The sequence below is a fragment of the Passer domesticus genome, chromosome 1 (genome assembly GCF_036417665.1).
Source record: "Passer domesticus isolate bPasDom1 chromosome 1, bPasDom1.hap1, whole genome shotgun sequence".
In the NCBI taxonomy this organism is placed as follows: Eukaryota; Metazoa; Chordata; class Aves; order Passeriformes; family Passeridae; genus Passer; species Passer domesticus.
The window spans coordinates 53,010,942-53,030,448 of record NC_087474.1 but is presented as its reverse complement, the minus strand read 5'-3'; the positions used below and the strand labels follow the sequence as shown (position 1 = coordinate 53,030,448).

General features: G+C 38.3%; 2 long non-coding RNA genes across 2 annotated transcripts; one reads left to right on the top strand and one right to left on the bottom strand.

The window, feature by feature from the left end:
* Nucleotides 1–504: 504 nt before the first annotated feature.
* LOC135300791 (uncharacterized) lies at nucleotides 505–19,464 on the bottom strand. The gene is made up of 3 exons (XR_010362564.1): nucleotides 19,189–19,464; nucleotides 5,543–7,474; nucleotides 505–5,342 (listed from the first exon to the last, which is right to left on the bottom strand). It is a non-coding gene; the product is annotated as an uncharacterized LOC135300791 (long non-coding RNA).
* Nucleotides 5,795–11,887, top strand: LOC135300787 (uncharacterized). Its single transcript, XR_010362563.1, has 4 exons — nucleotides 5,795–6,011; nucleotides 6,125–6,205; nucleotides 9,399–9,441; nucleotides 11,656–11,887. It is a non-coding gene; the product is annotated as an uncharacterized LOC135300787 (long non-coding RNA).
* Nucleotides 19,465–19,507: the final 43 nt, after the last annotated feature.

The following is a 19,507-nucleotide window of genomic DNA, read 5'->3' as shown; positions in this document are numbered from 1 at the left end:
CACAAGGTTCTCCTTTTGTTCTCATGAATTTCAAGTAGTGTGTGTTGCTTTGAACTTGAATAAAGAAACAGGGAAAACAGAGCTACACACCAGCATACTTAAAACAGACCTGTCCTTTTGCACCTAAAACAAAAAAACTTTATTAGAACCTGTCAGATATAGACAGACAGATTCAGGAGATTTCAGCTTCATAGGTCATTAGGAGGGAGCAGCAGTAATAAAAAAAGACAGATGACTTGTGGTACTCCTGATAGTCGCTGCTATATCAACAGAGGTGCAAGTGTTTGTACCACATCTGGGCAGCTGATACCATTGTTCTGAAGGTATTGCCTGAGTGATGAGTGACACTACCCTAGACAATGCACTGTGGGGCATATGTGGGGACAAATGTTGTTCCCCATAAAGTCTCTCTCTCACACAGGGCTGTCTCATCCTTTGTGGTCCAGCAGGGACCTTTTTGCTGCTATAACCCTACATGTGAAAAAACTTGTTACAGCAAACATTATGCAGTCTCTTACTGATAAGACCAGTCTCTTTCATGCTCAGTTAGAGCATTTTTGTTATGCCAAGAGTTCTGAGAGACACACTGTAATCAAAGAGTCTTGAAGGAAACTTCTCCTTTAATAATGATCTTGCTTCCTTTTTTCTGCTCTCCTACAATGAAAGAAGTGACATTTTTCCATAATAAGAAGGACTGGAGGCACTGAATACCACAGTATGCTGCTGCTGTTTCAGTGCAAGCTTTGTCTCATTGACAGTTGCTGTCACAAGCATCAATAATTTAAAGCCACAGACACTGTGAAGTTGTAAATAATTTAAAAATGTAATTCATGTCCATTCTTATTGGTGCAGATCACTCAGGATCCAAACATTTTTATACCTGTGTTTATACTAAGGAGAAGACACAATAGGAAGCCTGCAGCAGTTCCCTCAAAACAGCTCCTATTATTTTTATTTAGTTAACATTTTAATATTATGTACTTGAGAGAAGAAGCTCTAAGATATTGTAGCATATTGAAACAGCAGTTTCTGAAGTTCATTCAGTCAAAGGTTCCCCAGAAGAATGGGAATATTACTAACTCATAGAAAACCCCTAAATAAATAATAACTTTATGCACACATGCCAAAAACCCCACAATAAAAGCAAGCAAGGAAAAAAAAAACAAAAAAAACCAGAAAACCAAAACAAACAAACAAACAAAAAAAAATAAACAAACCAAAAGAAAACCCCAAATCTAGAGTTCTCACTGCTTGCCAAACTGTTATACAAAAATATACCAAGTCAAAGGATGATTGAGATGTGCTGCACCTAATAATTCTTCCTCAAAGGAACGTTAAAATAAGCAAAACCTAAAAAAACTACCCAAAAAAACCCCAACCCACCACTAATAACTAAAACAAAAATAATTCTAAAGTTACTGGGGTCTTGAAAGAGCTACACAAATTTGGTTTTCTTTCTTCACAGAATTAAGAAATATTGGTTGCAAAGACACTTTGTAAATTTTTTGCTTAAGGAAAACTTCCTGACAAGGACTCTTTTAAACAAATTCAGATTCCTTTCCTGATATGAGGCATTCATAAATTAGATTCTAATTACTTATCAGGGTTAAAAGCAATGGAGCTAGGCAAGTCTCCCAAGTGACATGTGCCTCAGAACCACAGGCATTACAGTATTATTGAGATTATTGAGGGGTTACATCTTAGTTGTAAAAGGAAACATCAAGAATAAGCGCAGTTACACTCATGAGAATATTCCTGTCACCAATGCAATTTGCATGCATTAATATTTTTGCCCATACATGTAAAGTTGCTGAGTAAGGCTGCTGGACTCGTTACTCAGTTACATTTTTTTTCAAATGAAAATGATGGAAGTATTCTAACGTGAGCCTCATATGGGATTTGTGCTTGTTTATTGTTTTGGTTTTTGTTTTCCTTGTCTTTCATTAAAGAAAGAAAAAGTTCTGAATTTGTCTCAACATTGATGCTATTGCTTTAACTAACTATCCTGGGGAATGGGAAACTTTGTGTCTGGTAGAAAATCTTTGGTGCATCTCTTTAGTAGCAACAGTTAAGTTACTGTGTCTGCGAAAACAAATGTGACTCATGTGCTGACTAGCTATGAAAAAGGTAACTAAAACAGTTACAACAACAGTTGTACAACCAGTTACAAGGGCACAAGAAATACCTAGATTGAGAAAGAAATAAAAAATCTTCAAGGTTTATAAAGAAGAAAATAAAATATTCAAGCTTTTTTTTCTACAAACTTTTTCCAAGCTCTTTTCATTCCACTTGTTCTCCCAGCACCTTATGAAGAAAGTTTTCTCTTTTCACCAGTAACATCTCCATCCTAAAGAGGAGTTTCCCTAAACCCAGCTTAGGAAGGTCTAGTTTGATGATGGGGACATTTTTTGTCCTGATATAACTGATTGGTTTTCTTACATTTTTTGAGCAATTGGTCCTTGGTTGCACTTACTGCAATTTAATCCGTTGCCTGACCTACTCTAACCAGGCTGTTGTCATTCTGGCAGAAGTCAGTTATACTTACAAGTGCACAAACATACAGTAAGATTCCCATCATCCAACTTTATATTTTTATTGATTCAGACTTCCCTGAAGTAAATGTTTCTAGCTATTTCATTGCTTGTGCCTGGACTTTTTTGTTCAGTTTATGTGAACAAATGCAGGTTTATCTCTGACTTAATAGTCTTGAGCACCTTTAGAGTCATGGAGGAGAAATAGACACAATTTTGAAACATATATCTGTGTCAAAAATCATGCCTTTAAATTGTCTTATTTATACCCAATATCTATAAGGGGAGCAAAATATGACTTCTTCAGATGTGTAAATATCTGTACAGAAGAAGCATAAAGTTGCATGTTGTAAGCCATATCATATCGCTCTCACTCTGAAAAATATGGAAATCTTCCATGGGGCAGAATAAGAAACATGCCTTAGATATAGCCTTCAAACATAGGTAGAGCCCAATATGATTCCCAATGCCACTTACACTTCGAGTTTAGCCAGTGAAACTTTGCATAACAAAGTCAAACACATTTCTACAGCAGATAGACAGGCAGGACCTCTTCATTCAATCAATATTAGTTTGAGCAATAAGAAAAATAAAACTCTCTCCAAATCTCAGACTTCTATATATCATTATGATTTTCCAGCTTTGTGGGTACATCCAGAGCAGACCCCAGATTTCCAAAACTTAAACTAATATTCTTTTCATTGGAAATGATGGGTAGTAGCCTTATTTCTCATGCCTTTACAATTAAAGAGATGACTTTGAGCACCTTTTTCTGCAACACCAATTCAAGAACATGACAGTGACAAATACACAGTAAGTTTTACAGCACTTTCTTACTGGACTGCCCCCCAACAGACTGAAATAAAAGACCACCAGGCAAACCACAACCCCCCACAAACCCCAGCTCCAGTCTCCTCTTAATAGCACATAGTGTCTGGCAGACATATCTAGTGTCAGGGATGGAGGTGTCCTAGAAAACAGACAACTCTCATAAACTCCCAATACATGGCGCTGTTTGTGTTACAGCTGATTAATGGGTAACAGTCAGGTAAAGTGCTGAGTGAACTGTGTCACTGTGCAATATGATCAGCAATAAAATTGTTATAGAGCATGAGTTGCAAGCTTCAGTTAGTCTACTCTCAGGAGGTTTTTAAATATTTCAATCAGGGTGGAAATGTCCAGCTATTGGAACTGGATTTGAAAATCTTCTGATGGCATCCATTATTCCTTCCAAATGCAGCCTTTAGCTCTTTATAGGTATGGAAATGCTAAATCTTTTATTCCAGATAGCTGGTGTAATTAATAACATTGAGATAAATACAGTCATCATTCCTGCACAAGACTGTATGATTATCTCAAAATACACAAATAAATTAATACAATAATATGTTGATATACAGATCCACATGTCACAGAAATGTCTAGGTTTCTCATTGTATGTTTGATGGGCTTTTCTTGATCTGAATTACAAAGGTCTGGTTTTATGCTGCAATAATTGGAAATCCTTAAATTAGATATTTCTATAAATGAAAATGCTTACAGTAATCAGCACGAAAATCTTAGACAGTGTTATCTAGTAAAGAGGGCTTCATAGTTCTTAACAATGATTCAATTTTTAATTCATCACATGCCTAAATCTTCTTTAAAATATAATCCCTCTTGTACTGCACATTTATGCACAGGACATAGAGCTTTCTTTTTCTAGCCCCATTTTTTAAACAGTTATTAAAGGGAAAGCTTTAACATAACATTACCAAAATGGTTCCTAAGCATTAATTTTTTATGTGTTTTACAAATATCCAAGGCTCCAACATCTCTGTCCTTGATGAACTAGAAATCCCACAGAACCTTCTACTGGAGGAATGTCCATTTTCCAAATTGTAGGAGCTGAGCATTGGCCAACCAGAATTTCCAAAGTTGTTTGCATAGCAATTGTAGATTAAATAACATTTATGTAAGCAGCCTCTTAATGTGTTACCAGATCCCACTATACCCTACTGTCGATGTGACACTGACTTAGCGCTACTTCACCTGACTTTGGGTGTCATGATAGAAGTTCACTGGTAGCTTTCCCTGCAGATGGAGAGATCTTGACTTTTTGGGTAGACAAATGTTTTCCTGCTGATGCTTGAATACTGCATCAATTAGACAGTGTGACAAGGTTTTCAATTTAGGTCTCCAGTGAAGGACTTGAACCTAGATTGGTTAAATCTGATTTTTGCTGTCTTTAACGGCTTAGTAGGCAACAGAGTTTGAAAATTGGTTGTACTATGAGAATTTGATACAACTTAGGTTCCTTAGATGTTTTACAGAATCATAGAATAGCTTGGGGAGGGTAGGAGGAAGTGACCTTAAAGACCACCAAGTTTCTACCTACCCCTCCATGAGCAGGGAGATAATTCACTAAATCAGGTTGCTCAGGGGCCCTTCCAACCTGGCCTCAAACACTTCCATGGATGGCACATCCATAGCTTCTCTGGGCAACCTGTGCCAGTGCATCACTACCCTCAGAGAAAAAAATTTCTTCCTAAGAACTAATTTAAACCTGTCCTCTTTTAGCTTAAAACAATTGCCCCTTGTCCTGTCACTATTTACCTTTAAAAAAGTTTCCTCCCTCCTTCAATAAACACCTCTTAATGTAACTGAAAGGTGTCAGAGAGGCCTCCATGGAGCCTTCTCCAGGATGAACAACTCCAACTCTATCAGGCTGCCCTTGCAGAAGAGGTTATCCTCTCCTCTGGGTATCTTTGTGACCTCCTCTGGACTTGCTCTAACAGATGTAATATCTCTCTTGTGCTGAGGACCCCAGACCTGGATGTGGCACATAGGTGTGGTCCCATGAGAGCAGAGAAGATGGGGACAATTACCTCCCTCAATTTACTGGCCACATCTCTTTTCAGAAACGCCCAGGATACCATCTGCCTTCTGGGCTGCAAGTGAACTCTCTTGGCTTGTGTCCAGCTTTTCATCCACCAGAACCCCCAAGTCCTTCTCAGCACAGTTGCTCTCACCAAGTTCTTCTCCCAGCCTGGACTCATGTCTGGGATTGCCCTGAGGCAGGTGCAGCACTTTGCACCTGGACTTGTTGAACTAAATGAAATTCCTATGGGCCCACTTCTCAAGTTTGTCCATATCCCATAGATGGTATCCCATCCTTCTATTGTGACAACTGCACTTCTCAGCTTCATGGAACTTAAACTTGTTGAGGGTGCTCTCGATCTCACAATTTCATTGATATAAATACTAAAGAGCACCATCCCAAGACAAGAGCCCAACTCTCTGGTTACATCCATTCAGCCAATTCCTTGTCCACTGAACAGTCCATCCATCAAATCCATGTCTCTCCAGTTAGAAGACAATGATGTCTTGTGCCACCATGTCAAATGCCTTACAGAAATCTTGATAGATGACATCTGTTGGTCTTCTGTTGTTGACAGTTGCCATCACTCCATCATAGGATTGGTCCTGACAACCATACTGGTCAGGCAACTTTCCCTAGCATTCACTGGTGCTTCATCCTGTACCTTTATTACACCTACAGTCCAATACTTTATTGCCTAGAATAGAAACATGCTGCTCTTTAATATTTTCAGTCACTTCTCTGGATCTTATCTGACTTAGATATTAAGAAGCAAGGGCGAAAGAAAAATGGACAAAGAACAGGATCAAGACAGGCAAGTTCAAAGCTGGAGGCATCAGGTTAAGAATTCTGAGAAAAATGTTTTTTTCCCTGAGAAACATAAGAAACTTCATAGGTAGAGAATGTGCAGTGAAATCCATTATATTTTATGCTTGTTTAAGTACTAGAGTAATTTCTCCACTTCCAAAGCTTCAATAAATAACAGTACTTACCTAACAAGAACATTGCTTTTCAGAAATTTATTTCAAGTAAGTAGACTAATATTTATCTATTTCATCCATATTCTGACTATGACACCTACAGGCCAGAGGAGAGCTGTGCAAGAGAGGGAAAGTTATTTTTAGGAAAAAAAAATTTACCCACTCCAACACAAGAAAACATATTTATGATGAAGTATATAGCACTCCTGTTATTGAGCTAATAACAGTGCTGAATTTACATGCTTTTATTTCCTTTAATTTGAAGTGGAGCAAAAAACTGCTTTCCTAAATCTCTCCAAGGATATCTTTAGTAGCATTTCTATAGATTAGTGAGAAAGAACTTTACAAAAGCGTTGTGTAATTCCTGAAAAGTCTACATTGTTCTACATAAGAAAGCACACAATGTTAAATTTAGTGTTTTTCACTAATGGCTATTGAAAAGTTGCTGCCTAAAAAGAACTGTGACAGTTTTTATCTTCAAACTGAAAGACATCAGGAAAAAAGGAGACTTTGCAACAGGGTCAAGGGTGCTGTAATTTATATTTGCCACTGAGTCACACGAAAACAATTAATTTAAGTTGCCTTGGGCTGGTGAAGCATGGTGTTCAACCTAGCTGTGATTACAGCTTTGGTAGTGACTCTAAAAAATGAAAATTTTTTCAGAAGAACTTGACCATATGGGGACAGAGGCAAGGTGTCAATACAGAATAAAGAAATAGAAAAGGCACGGTCAAATTTTCATCTGCTGAGGGACAGAAAGTTCACCAGTCTTTTTTTTCCTGTGATTTTCTTAATTATGTCACATTACTGGGGAAACCACTTGGATAATACATTACATATCAAAATATCAACCTGAGTTGACACCAGTCACTAATATATGGTCCTTTATAATGTGCAGTACAGACACAACAGCCTTCATCAGGCATCTGAGCTGCTGCCCAACACTTTTGCTCTTTTTATTGTGCATGGAAATTATCCGGTGACTGTTTTCAGGGTTTCCAAATCTTCCAGCCTTTTTTTGTCCTCCTCTTCTTCCCTTCATAGGACAATTTCTGATTCTTCTTAGGTACCCCTCAATACTTCCCAATGGTAAAAACCATATCCTGGGAGAGAAAATAGGACGTTTATTTCAATCTACTGCGTGAAAGAAGTGGAGACTACAGTCAAAACTCTATTTATTATAGTGAGAAACCTCTAATCATGACAGCTGTTAATACTGCCATTACCAAAAGACAGATTGAACAATTGTTTATCTCTAACCACCAACTTCCTCTACCATCTTCTCCAGTTACTCTGGATTTAATTTGGTTTACCAGAAAACAGTTTTCCTCTTCTAGTCTGCACGAAGTAATTGGTACCACAGCATCCTTTTATTCACTGTCAAACTTTAACAAATTACTATATATATAGATATAACTAATTCCTGTTTGCATTGTGTATTTTGAGACAATGATCTATGGTCTCAAACTCAATTTACTTTAGCTTTCCTTCAGCGTCTTTTCCTGAGACTTACTGATTCACAGTTGAAGAAAAATAACTCAGCTAGATTTAAGAGAGAAACAAAGGACTTTTTGAGCTAGTATTTTTGTCTTCCAGGTTTACTAAAGCTATTATTTGCTTTTATTCTCACTACATATATTTATGTAGCTGTGTTAATTATATTTTGGGTTGAATTTGCATGAAGAGCATATCTCTAATTATCAGCTGAATTTTGCAAGACTAACAGACCCAGGAGTTTTTCGTGTCAGTTTCTATGTCTGTACATGGAAGGATTATAATTTCTAGCAAGGTGTCCTTTTGCTGGAAATTTGTCAAAAGCTCTTTCAGTATCCTCCGCGGGAAAAATCTTTTTTGAGGACATATGACCCAGCTTCTGTTCATAAAGCTTCAGCCACTAAAGATTAAAAAAACTACTCCATTATCTGAAATTATGAAAGGTTTCTCATGATTCCAAAATTTTTGTGTGTCTTTACTATTCCAGGAAGTGATTGGGAAAGGAAGGGGGAGGGGGTAGGGTGGAAAGATCAATATTGCCAAGGGAAACAATACTATAATGTCAGTGTCCCCTCCTGTAAATGTAGGGATTAAATTTGTTTCTCATACAAGAAGCCACCTTGCTTCAACCAGTTCTCACCTCAACAGAGAGGGCTGGGCCTTGGCTCAGTGGATCTAATACAAATCCGCCTACTCTTCTGAGGTAGAGAGACTGAAAGAATTAGGCAGATATTGCTTCTTATGCAGCTCCTGTATTATGCTTATAATCCAAAGTTAGGCACTTGGGGCTTCTCTGTGTAAATGTCTCAGGTAATGACATTTTAAAGACTTGTGAAGAAGAAAAGAAATCTTACTACTAAAAAAAATTCTTAGAAAAGGATCTACTTTAGCTTCTTTCCTGACTTTAAATCCCCAAAATCAACACTAGGAACACACTAAGATACACATTTTGCTTGAAAATCCTATCCCTAGAGTCAAAATACAGATCAGTTCAGGTTTTTCTCTTACACTATTATTTACAACCATAAAGTGCTTTCTTTATACTTAGCAATCAATTGTCTGTGATGTTTAATATTGCTCAGTTTCTTCTTTCACATCTTCATCATACAGACACTCAAATCTGAGATAGAAAAAGAAATTCCTAAGAAATACTATGACAAATGAAGACCATCTGGTAGGCATAAACATAAACGAGATGCAAACTAAAAATCTCATTAAACATTGAATCAATCCAGTACACATGCAAAGTCTCAAAGCAACAGAATTACTTTGCAGTGAGCCATGTGTACCAGTGGGGTACTATGCAGAGTGTGATTAATTTTCACAGTCTAATGAATTTCCCCATTAAAAAAAAAAAAGGCCCAAATTTATTTTGCAGTATCAGTCTTAAATTTCATTCATTTATTTATTCTAAAGTACATTTTTTGTAATTTTTATTAATGACACTATACTGGGAAATAGGTTTCATAAGCCTAAACATATTCTCATTATTTTAGTTTCAGAATCTGAAAAGTTCCTTGCTTTCTGTTACAGAGTGGGAAAATGCATACAGCAAGAAGACAGTAACTTATTTAAGGTAAGGCCACTACTTCTGATCCAGAAAATTGGCCAATTGCCCAACATCAGCTACCCATAAAAATTGGACAGAAGGTTCTTTTTGTTGCAGACATAAAATGCTACTGAACAACCCCAACCTTAACATTGAGGACTACCCCAAATCCAGCATTTGGCTGGGGCACATGGGTTGAAATCCTGAATACTGAGTCAATTGTTCAATCGATGTCAGCAAAGTTGCATCCAAGACCCATGTCTCAGTACTACACCTTGCAGCTTGAAAACAGGGCAGGAGAGGTAGCAAAGGGAAGACTGGACTTTTTGCAACTCTGCTAACAGCTAGGTGAAGGGAGAACCTCATACATACTCTTCTCTCAGAAATAAGGTTTAGCAACAGGCAGATAATCTATCAAATAAAGGGTTTATTCTCATTTTAAATAATCTTTCTAGTTTCCATTCCATGTCAAATTATGGACCATCCACTGACCTTCCATTTTCTCTTAATCAGCACAAAGAAAAATTTTTAAATCAGGAACTTACACCAAAGAAAGCCCATAAAACTCCCCTTACAGGTCTATACAGAAAAAAAATAAAAATAAAATTAAAAAAAAAAAACCAAACAAAAAACCACCACCAACAAAAAAAAAAAAAACAAACCCAAAAACAAAAACAAACAAACAAAAAAAAAACAAACAAACAAAAAAAAAACAAACAAACAAAAAAAAAAAAACCACCCCAGGGGAATAGATTTAAAGTCAGGCCAAATTACAGAAAATTTTAAATTATTTATTGATATTTAATGAATGACACACACTATTACATAATTTAGTAGCAGAGTGTTCTTTTGCATGGCTTTAGATTCTGTAGATATTTTCACACAGCACCTGTACTTGTCTCTCCCCCACACCAACCCAATACTTGGGAAACGTCCACTGAATGGAGTGGAAACAGAACGTCTATGATCTCCCTCATTTTTTTGATTGGGTTCAACTACTTTGAATCTACTAAGTTCTAGCCCTATGGCAACATGGGATCCAAGCCCACAGTGGTTATTGAGACAATCTTTCCTCTCAGCTAGCAGTAATGTGGGGATCAGGCCTTTTCTCTCAGCTACAGAAGTCCCAATGAATGTTTCATCTCACAAATGGTTCTGCTCTCACCAGAAGTTCCCATGCTCTAGAGCATCTGTCAAAGCCACACCATATATATGCCATATGCTGTGAAAACCCCCTAGCTTTTACCATATGTTTGATGCATTTTAGAAATGTGGTAAGCTGTAAGTGTGGAATAAATTACTGATTTCTTAGTCTTTATGCTAGGGTTCATAATTGTCTTATTTGACAATACCATCTCTACCTCAGCTGAGATCTAAGGCTATGTGGTCCCCACAATTACTGTCTTATAAATATCAAGGATAGTTAAAGAAGAGGATGTGTCCTGTGAACAGGAGAAAGATAGAAAAATGCCACGTTTTGGGGTCCGTTTTCCCACACAGCCTGCACTATGCTAAAAAGAGCATTCAGTAGTGTATTCAGTATTAAAAAATACCACCTGTACCACAGGAAAATGTTACCACATCCTTCTCCTAACATTTTTCCCCATAAAATTGCCTTTATCTGTCCATGTTCTGTGCCTTCTCATATAATTCATTGTATTCTCCACACTTAATGTTTGCTTTTATTTCCCGGAATGAACTAAGATTTTTCCCAGTCTGCCCTCTTTCTCTCTTTATTTTATGCCACACCAGTTCTTCTGTACTAATTTCAAACACTCTTTGGTCCCTATTCTCATGGAAGGACCAATGGGTACCAGAGGCCCTTCATCACTTTCATTGTTTCCCAGTCTCTGAACTCATTGCACCATTCTTGCAAATGATGCATTACAGGAGTTCTCATCCTTTAGCACTAAAATTAATTATTCATGTGCTTTATAAAAAGAGCATTTTTATTGCTGCTGATTAAATAATATGCCAAAAATACATAGTCTGCAATATATCATCAATCATTCCAGGAATTATTAAGAAATATTTGTATTAGGATGTGTCTGGAACTGGTTCTTTGGAGTCAGAGAGATAGATAAATATCCTCTTAACATAGAATCTTGGACTGGGAGATGTGGGAGGTGGTGTTGGTTGTTTGCTGTAGGTATTATGGGAAATGCGTAAGAGCTAAAAAAAAAAAGAAAATATGCTTTTCTTGTAATTACAGAGTGATTTCTTCTTTCCCCTTCCTTTCAGAGATGGAAGGTGCTGCAGTTCAGTAATGAATTTGTTGTACACTGAATCCAGACTGAATCTCCAGGAGAGGGAGACAATGAATAGGCCAGTAGAAAGGATTGAATGCTGATGTCAATTAGACTGAAACTATGAAATAAATGAGGGGCTTCAGTAGTTATTCTTCATAGCCACTTCAGTTTAGTATGCAAGGGAATGTTTCTGTTTTATTGCAGTAGTAAATTTCAGAGCCCAGAGAAAGAGAGAATATTGGCGTTTCAATCAGGGCAGCTTCACACACATGCAGCCCACTCAACTCAGTATTGAAAGCTTTATGAAGGCGAGCCTGTAGGATATCCAAGAGAATACTTACAAGATTCTAAAGGATGGATTTTTACAAAATCCTTATAACACTGCCTGGTGCCCTTGTTGAAGTGAATTTGAAATACACTTGTGAGCTCCTCAGAGTCTGCAGACAATACTCGTATCAGTGTGTACAAGCCTACCTACATTTAATACAACAGACAAATGCTTGTTTCAAATACATTGATAAGGTGTCTATATTTGAGATTTTTTTAAAAATCAATGGTGTTTGTAAGGGCTACTAATAATTTTCATTACCCCACCTGATTGATTGATTGATTGATTGATCAGGAAGTGAGCTTTTTCTCTGTTGTTTTAGCTTCTGAAAGGAGGCTGGTAGCATTGCACAGGAATGTGGCAGTTGCAACCACAAACAAGACAAGGTTTTATGGTCTCAAGTAATCACAGACTACACCATCTCTGTCTTAATATATTCTGAGGACCTTCTTGAGAAGCGAATATTGCATGAGGAGATAATGTAACCCTCAGCACTATATACTCTTTCTTGCTAGAAAAAAAACCAAAACTATTCCAGCTGTACTAAAATGCTTCTCAGAGGACCTGAAGATTTTCCTGGGTCAAATTATTAAATAACAATCTCTTTAATAACCTGTAAATTACTTTGCCAAACATTGTGATAAAGAGTGCTCCTCAATGGAATCTGATAATACACACACACACACAAAAAGTTTTAATTAGTTACTTTATTCAGAAAAATTTTCAATATGTGAAATTTTTATGGAGTCCTGGAGAACTGACATTTAATTTAAGTTTATACCATGTTTTTTCTTGTTATTACAAGAATGGACCTTGATATTAATATTCCACAGACAGGTAATACTTATAAACCTAACAATATACAATGTGATCGGTTTGCAACTGCTACATAATTAAAATTATAGAACAGTTCCCATTTTTAGATGTATTTTTCAGATGAGTTGATGTATCTGAACAAAGCTTTTTGAGAAATTGATGCCTGTGAGTTAGAAAAAGAAATTACTGGAATCTGGGTGAAGGAAGAAATAAAATTAAGCAATCCATTTCTGTAGAGAGCTTTTTGTCATCTCTGAGCACAAATTGCCACAAATCAGTTTCCCTTATATTTCATCTCCTGTAACTTGGAGTTCCTGACATGTTACCATGGAATTTGATTCCTTGCCTTCATATGGTGCTGAATTCATTCTGGTTTTGCTTATGCAATTGCTGCATTACTTGTAAAATTGTTTAGTTGCAATTAGTCAGCTGACGCAATGAGTCAGTAGTAAAATACAATCCATAGTTTTGCAGATGTTAACCTCATTTATTTCACAAAAAGCAAGTATAGTTCATAACTCTTTTTTCTAGTTCTTTGAAGAACTTTGAAGCTCTTTGCTGCTATTTAAAATATAAGCCAAGCCTGCATGGCGTGCCTCACTGAGCCACTCATTGCTGTGTTTGGATGAGCAAAAAGAGGCAGCTTCAGGCTTTGAATGTATCATATGTTTACTCTAAAGTTGGGCCCGAGCTTGCAACATGAGCACTGACATTTCAGTTTCCTTAAAGAGCTAGGAAGTCTCCCTCTGCAGAAGACTTGATCAGAAAGTTCATCTTCTCTGTGATTCTGCACACTGAGAACTGTGTTACCCTGACTGTAAACCCACAGAAATCAGTAACTACCTCACTAACCTCAATGTTTTTCTAGCCTCAACTAGTTCTTCTCAGTGTAAGTAAGTCAGGGTGACAACTACTGACTACAACAATTCAATGAAAAAAAAGTACCTAATGTTACTTGTTTACATGGCAGTTGATTGTTGGTTCACATTAGCTGCACTTTTTTGTTCCTGAGCAAGATACTGTGGCAAAGTTTGGGCAGGTAACTGCATGTAAATTAACATAGTTAAGTCCTGTGAAATAAATTTGGAGTAGATGTGAGAAACCTTGCTCAGTCTCTTCCAGATTAGTGAGTAACGCTCATGACATGTCCCTGGAACATTTCATCTTGTTTAAATGGCAAAGTCCCTGTACATTTGGCTGCATGGCACCTGCACTTGTTCTTCAAGATACCACCTTCCACTGACACCAATGGTAATTGTAAAAGAGGAGCATGCCTGTACTCGCAGGTCTGAGAAAATAACCCATGGAAGTGATAAAATCCCATTCAAGGGAAGGCAGGAGAATAAACCCCTATTTAGCTACCATCTGAATGCTATCATCTTCAGGTAGTTGAGCATAACTCAGAGCCAGAAGCATACTTGGTCTTCCAGCACTGGTTAAGAGGATAGGACTAAGAATGGGAGAAGAAAAGGAGCTAAGAGAAGGGAAAGTCACTGCCCAACTGCCCTGCCAGGGATGGTGCAGTAATGTCAAACACATCATTTGGGTGTGGCAGCAGTTTTAAGGTAAAAACAGACAAAAGGGGCATAAACATTTTTCCATGCCCAGCATGATACTGTCCTGGACAATTGGTTCTGTATCAGCTAGCAGGGCCATCCTCTGGGACCTTAGGTAGCCATTTACAGGTGACAATGGCTTTGCAAGAGACTGTAGCTCCCTGTAGAAGGGAGTCCCAAGAGGCCCAGCTATGCCAGCTCACTTTCTTCCTCAGCTGAGATATGAGTTGCCCAGCAGCCTTTGTTCAAGCACAGTCAGTCAACCAATTATATGCTGCAGATATGGCATACACGCTGTACTGGAGTTGTTCACAATCCACATGTATCTCAAAAGCCACCACTTAACCACCCTTGTCATAACCTCAACCTTTTTGAAACTGTGCATTGCCACAGAAACAATTGTTTTCTCCTGGTTTCAGGTGCCAAGAAAATCAGTGCACTCCACAAGTTTTATGACTTTTAGCAGTTCTATTCACTTCAGACAATTGGATCAGCATTGTACAGCTGCTATTCCTGCAGTTTGTCAGTATTTGCCTGAGTTTATACAATGGATAACACAGAGAGAGTAATTTGTCTCTTTGCTGAAAGAAAAGAGCTGGCATTTCTCTCCTGTGGAAGAAATGAAATGTGACAAAAATTCTGCGTAATTTGAATAGAGATGCAATTCGCTAGGGAAATCCATAAGCAGAATACAGCATTCTCCTTGGACCAATTTCATTTACAGTAAACATTTGCATATTATGATCAAGTATTACACAAACAAAAAAGGCAGCTCTGGATAAAAAAAATCTTACTTAAGGATATCTGAGTCAGAAAGCTTTGGAGTCCTGATTTATTATGATATAAACTCAGTGAGACTCATCTCTAATATTACAATTTCTAGACACATGATTCAGTTACACAACTAACATGTAGAACTTCTTTCATTTTTTTGCCTTTATTGACCTAACCTTTTTCTGTTCATGTGGAATTTCATACTGTAAAAAGCTCATTCTCAACAGATTGAAAACAATTAGGAATATTTCTTCCTTTTTTCTCCGTTGTATATTCTAAAAATAATATTGTAGTCCCATACTACACTCTGTTCTGTCAACCTTAATTTTGAGCTGGGATGTGTATATAGCTCATTTTTATCTCAGCCATACTGTCTTTTTTGTAGTGTTAGAGTTGTTATCAAAACTCCAGAATTAAAATATGAGTTACTTCTAGGGACAACAAATTTTTCTTATTTGAGGAGCAAACTAAGGAAAATGACAGAAGAGAATTGTTTTGGTGCTAATAAAGTATACCTTTTGCTCTGCTTAATATGCAGCAGTGCAGAGTACAGTTTTCCAGACTGCAAGCCCTGAGGACATTCAAAGAAAGCCTGGAGAAAGCAGGGGGGGAAAAATACTCCTTTGCTTAGCCACTTCCACTTATAATTTAGTTTAAGCCCAACTGTCGGCAGTTCATGAAATAGACAGGAAAGGTTTCTTTGTGAGGATCTGAAATGGTAATGATTCTGCAAATAAGAAAACTGTCCTGATGTAATATTTAACTATCAAAATTCTGTTGCTTTGGTTATACTGGTAAAGGAAGAGGCAGAAAAAGTATCCTCTCCCTTGAAAACACTTGTGTAAGAAGTAATGGCAAAAAAGCTATTAAGACTCCTGTGGTGCTTGGAAGTGAATGTTAGACATTTACCTTTGATACATACTTTTCCATATTCTTCCATTTTCTTCTCAAATTAAATGTGACATTTTGACCCAAAGAGTTGTTGCTGCAATATTATTGTATGCTATTAAAGAAGAAAGAAGTGATTTCACAAAAGCAGAGAAGTAATTCATATGTATTAGTTACCTTTATCAGAAGACGGTGACAGGGCTTCACTAGTAAATTTTATTAATACCCTGTATGAGAGCTATTACAGGAAAATATAGAAGTGTATGTTTATTACCATGCTCTGGTAATATTCATTGATCCTAGAAGTTTATTTTAACCCTCTTGTTCAATTTAAGGGCATTATAGTCCCCTATGCTGTGAGCTGAAATATTTAAAACCTCATTAAGCCTATGACCTTACACTTAACCTGTTTGCTCACTGTTTCCTTCTCTGTGGTAGCAAAGTATTTATGTGCTGGAGGTCAATGTATTATTATTGAAATTCAGCCAGCAGTGCACAATCCCACCACCCTGTGCATGAAGAAAAGATGCACAGATCTAAGATCAGGACAGAGACGTCGACTACATGTGAGATTTCTTGATGCTGTTGTGGGCAGTCCTACCAACGCCCTGTTATCATGACATTTATTGAAAACAACCTAAAATTTGTCTAGGCAGTAGAGCCAGATACCTGGAAAAGACTACAGACCTGACCATACAATATGTACACATTTTGGGGTAGACTTATGGTTTAAGGCGCTTCAGAAACATTGTGCAATGTTTGGTGACAATGCATACACCATCTTTATTAAATATTGACAGTTTCTATTCTCCTCACATTTTGATAGTTTGCTCTTTTTCATTATGTTTTTGTCTTGTTTACTATAGAAGACAAGTAAGCATTTAAATGTTTAAATTATTTAAATGTGGCTGAAATTTATCCAAATACCATTTAAGAGCTGTGATTTCCTAAAAGAATTATATTACTCCCAAAGTTGGAGTCAATGAAACATGGCCCTGTCAGTCCATAAAGACTGCATGCCTGGAGAACAATTTATGGTGTAAATAGTCCTCTGCCCTGGGTCTTTCACAAAGCTTTACTCAATTCTGCCAGAGACAATAGCACACAGCAACAGAAATTGCTGTAGTGAGAACGAAAGGAACCTGCCCCACAGAGTGGCCCATATACAATTCCTGGCCAAGGTAATCAACCACCCTTCAAAAAAGCTTGGATTCTTGAGGTGTCTGCATTATGACAAAATCTGTTGGATGCTCCCATCCAGTTCTGTTGAGACACAAAGTTGTATAACAATGAACTGAATAGGGGCAATATTTTATCTGAAGCATCATGTTCAGTAAAAATGGTGCAAAGGAACATCCTATGACAATATTTCACTTTTGGAGATCACTCATGGCTGATTGCTTAATGGCAAACCTTACTGCTAAGATGAAGCTGGCAGAATTCCTGTGTAATGGTCTTCTGAAATCTCTTGTTAGTATTAAGCTGTGACTGCATACTGACCCCTCTAGAAGCTCTCCCCAGTACACCAGGAAAGCAAGAAGTAACTGCTGAGATATGCATGGTCATGTTCCAGAAGTACCTTTGGTACATCAGATGCCCTAAACCCAACATTAGCCCAGTTTTAAACTTAGATATGGCACTGCCAAACTTTAAAATGGGTCACAAGTCAACTACTTCGCTTTTCACAATTTCAGGCAACTTTATTGTGCAAAAATATCAGAACTGGCTTTTAGCCAGTGAAATACTGCTCTCCTGTTTTGATCTTCTGGTATGTATCTTGACAGTGTCACCATAATACACAGACACTGTCCTGTTTAGAACACACATAAGTGTGGAAAACATCCACACCCCAAAGCAGTACACCTCACCCTCAATCCCTGAACTCCTGTCCAGGTCATCAACACAGAATCAAACTGTTTTCAAATTGCAACTGCACTTCATATCCCAACAATGTTGCTCTATGTATACAATGATTCACTTAATTATCCACCCACAAGTAATAAAAGAAAGGGGTGGAAATAAAAGATTTCTTAATTTTTTTCTCACAATTATAAAGACTCATTCTTAAACATCTGTGTGGGATGATCAACTTTGCTAAATTTAAGACATTTAAACTGATAGTGTGAATCTGGGGAACTCACAGCTTCCCTGAGCCATGACCTGTGTATCTTGTCTAGAAGAGCAAGAGGCTGACGAGACAGAGCAGATGATAAGCAAAGGGTTAACCCAAGATTAATAGTGCTGTTGCCAGATGAAGAATTGTTTCCACCTGGTGAATTTTTGCTAAGTGTCATTATGACCAGTTAAAGTTTTTGTTGCCAGAAGGGATTTTCGTGACTGTGCATTTGTGCATGCAGGCAATAGTCAGTACTGTTATCAGTTTTTTTCAAATGACAAAGCTATTGTCTTCCAGACAGGAGTTGAAAGTGACATAAGTGGGCCAGGAAATTGGCAATCATTGTCATGTGTAGTAACTGCTGAGGAACAGATATGCAGTTGTGGCCATCCAGAGGCACCAGTGTCATTTTGACACCTGACACACGAATTTCTAGACAGATTTGGTTACTTAGCTACTCATACCTCAGCATTCAACCATCCAAGGCATCCAAGATGGGCCAGAAGCAGGACAGGCTGTCTGCAGAGCAGAAAGGAGGAGGGAGAGGGAGTGCAGCGGCTGCACAGTTTGCAGCACACGCTCGTTCGTCTCCGGGTACCTGCAGAGCACAGGCAGGCCCTGCTGCTGTCCGTGCAGTGTCCCAAGCCCTGCTGTAAGGAATGTCACCAGCCACCCCTGGGACAGGAGACGGGACAGTGGCTGGGGGGAGTGTGCTCCCACGGGGAGCACACGGGGGAATCAGCTCTCGGGTGGTCGGGCTGCCAGGGACCCGCAGGGCGCTCAGCACAGGCGGCCTTTACTGAACAGCCCCTGGCAATGCGGAGAAGCAGGCAGCTTGAATTCACGCTTAATGTATTGTGTGTTCATGAAGACTAATCAGCTTTAAACTTCTGCTCATAAGCCAAATGCAGCATGCACCAACATCGCTGTACTTATGCTTCATTTATGTCAACAGGATATTCCTGTTTTCTCTAGTCAAAGTCAGCAGTGAAACTCTTGACTCCTGCTGGCATCTTTCGTATTAAAAAGGATTTCTCATTGTAATACCTGGGTCTCGTAGAGGATAGCTTAACGGCATGCTTCACATAAAGTGCTTGACGATTCTGAAGTCATTAAGGCAGATTTTTTTTTTTTTTAAACTTGACTCTTTATAACCGAAAAGACGATGAAACCTCCCTGCCCGAGGAACGCATTGACCCAAGGGTCGTCCTGCGGTCACTGTGGGAGGCCGAGGCAGCCACATGCCGCTCCCTCCAGAGAAGGCGGGAGGTGAGGATGGGATGAGGGCATCCCGACCGCGGCAGCAGCTCCCGCCCCGTTGGCGCCGGGCGGCCCCAGGGCAGGACCATTGCGGGAGGCTGCGCCC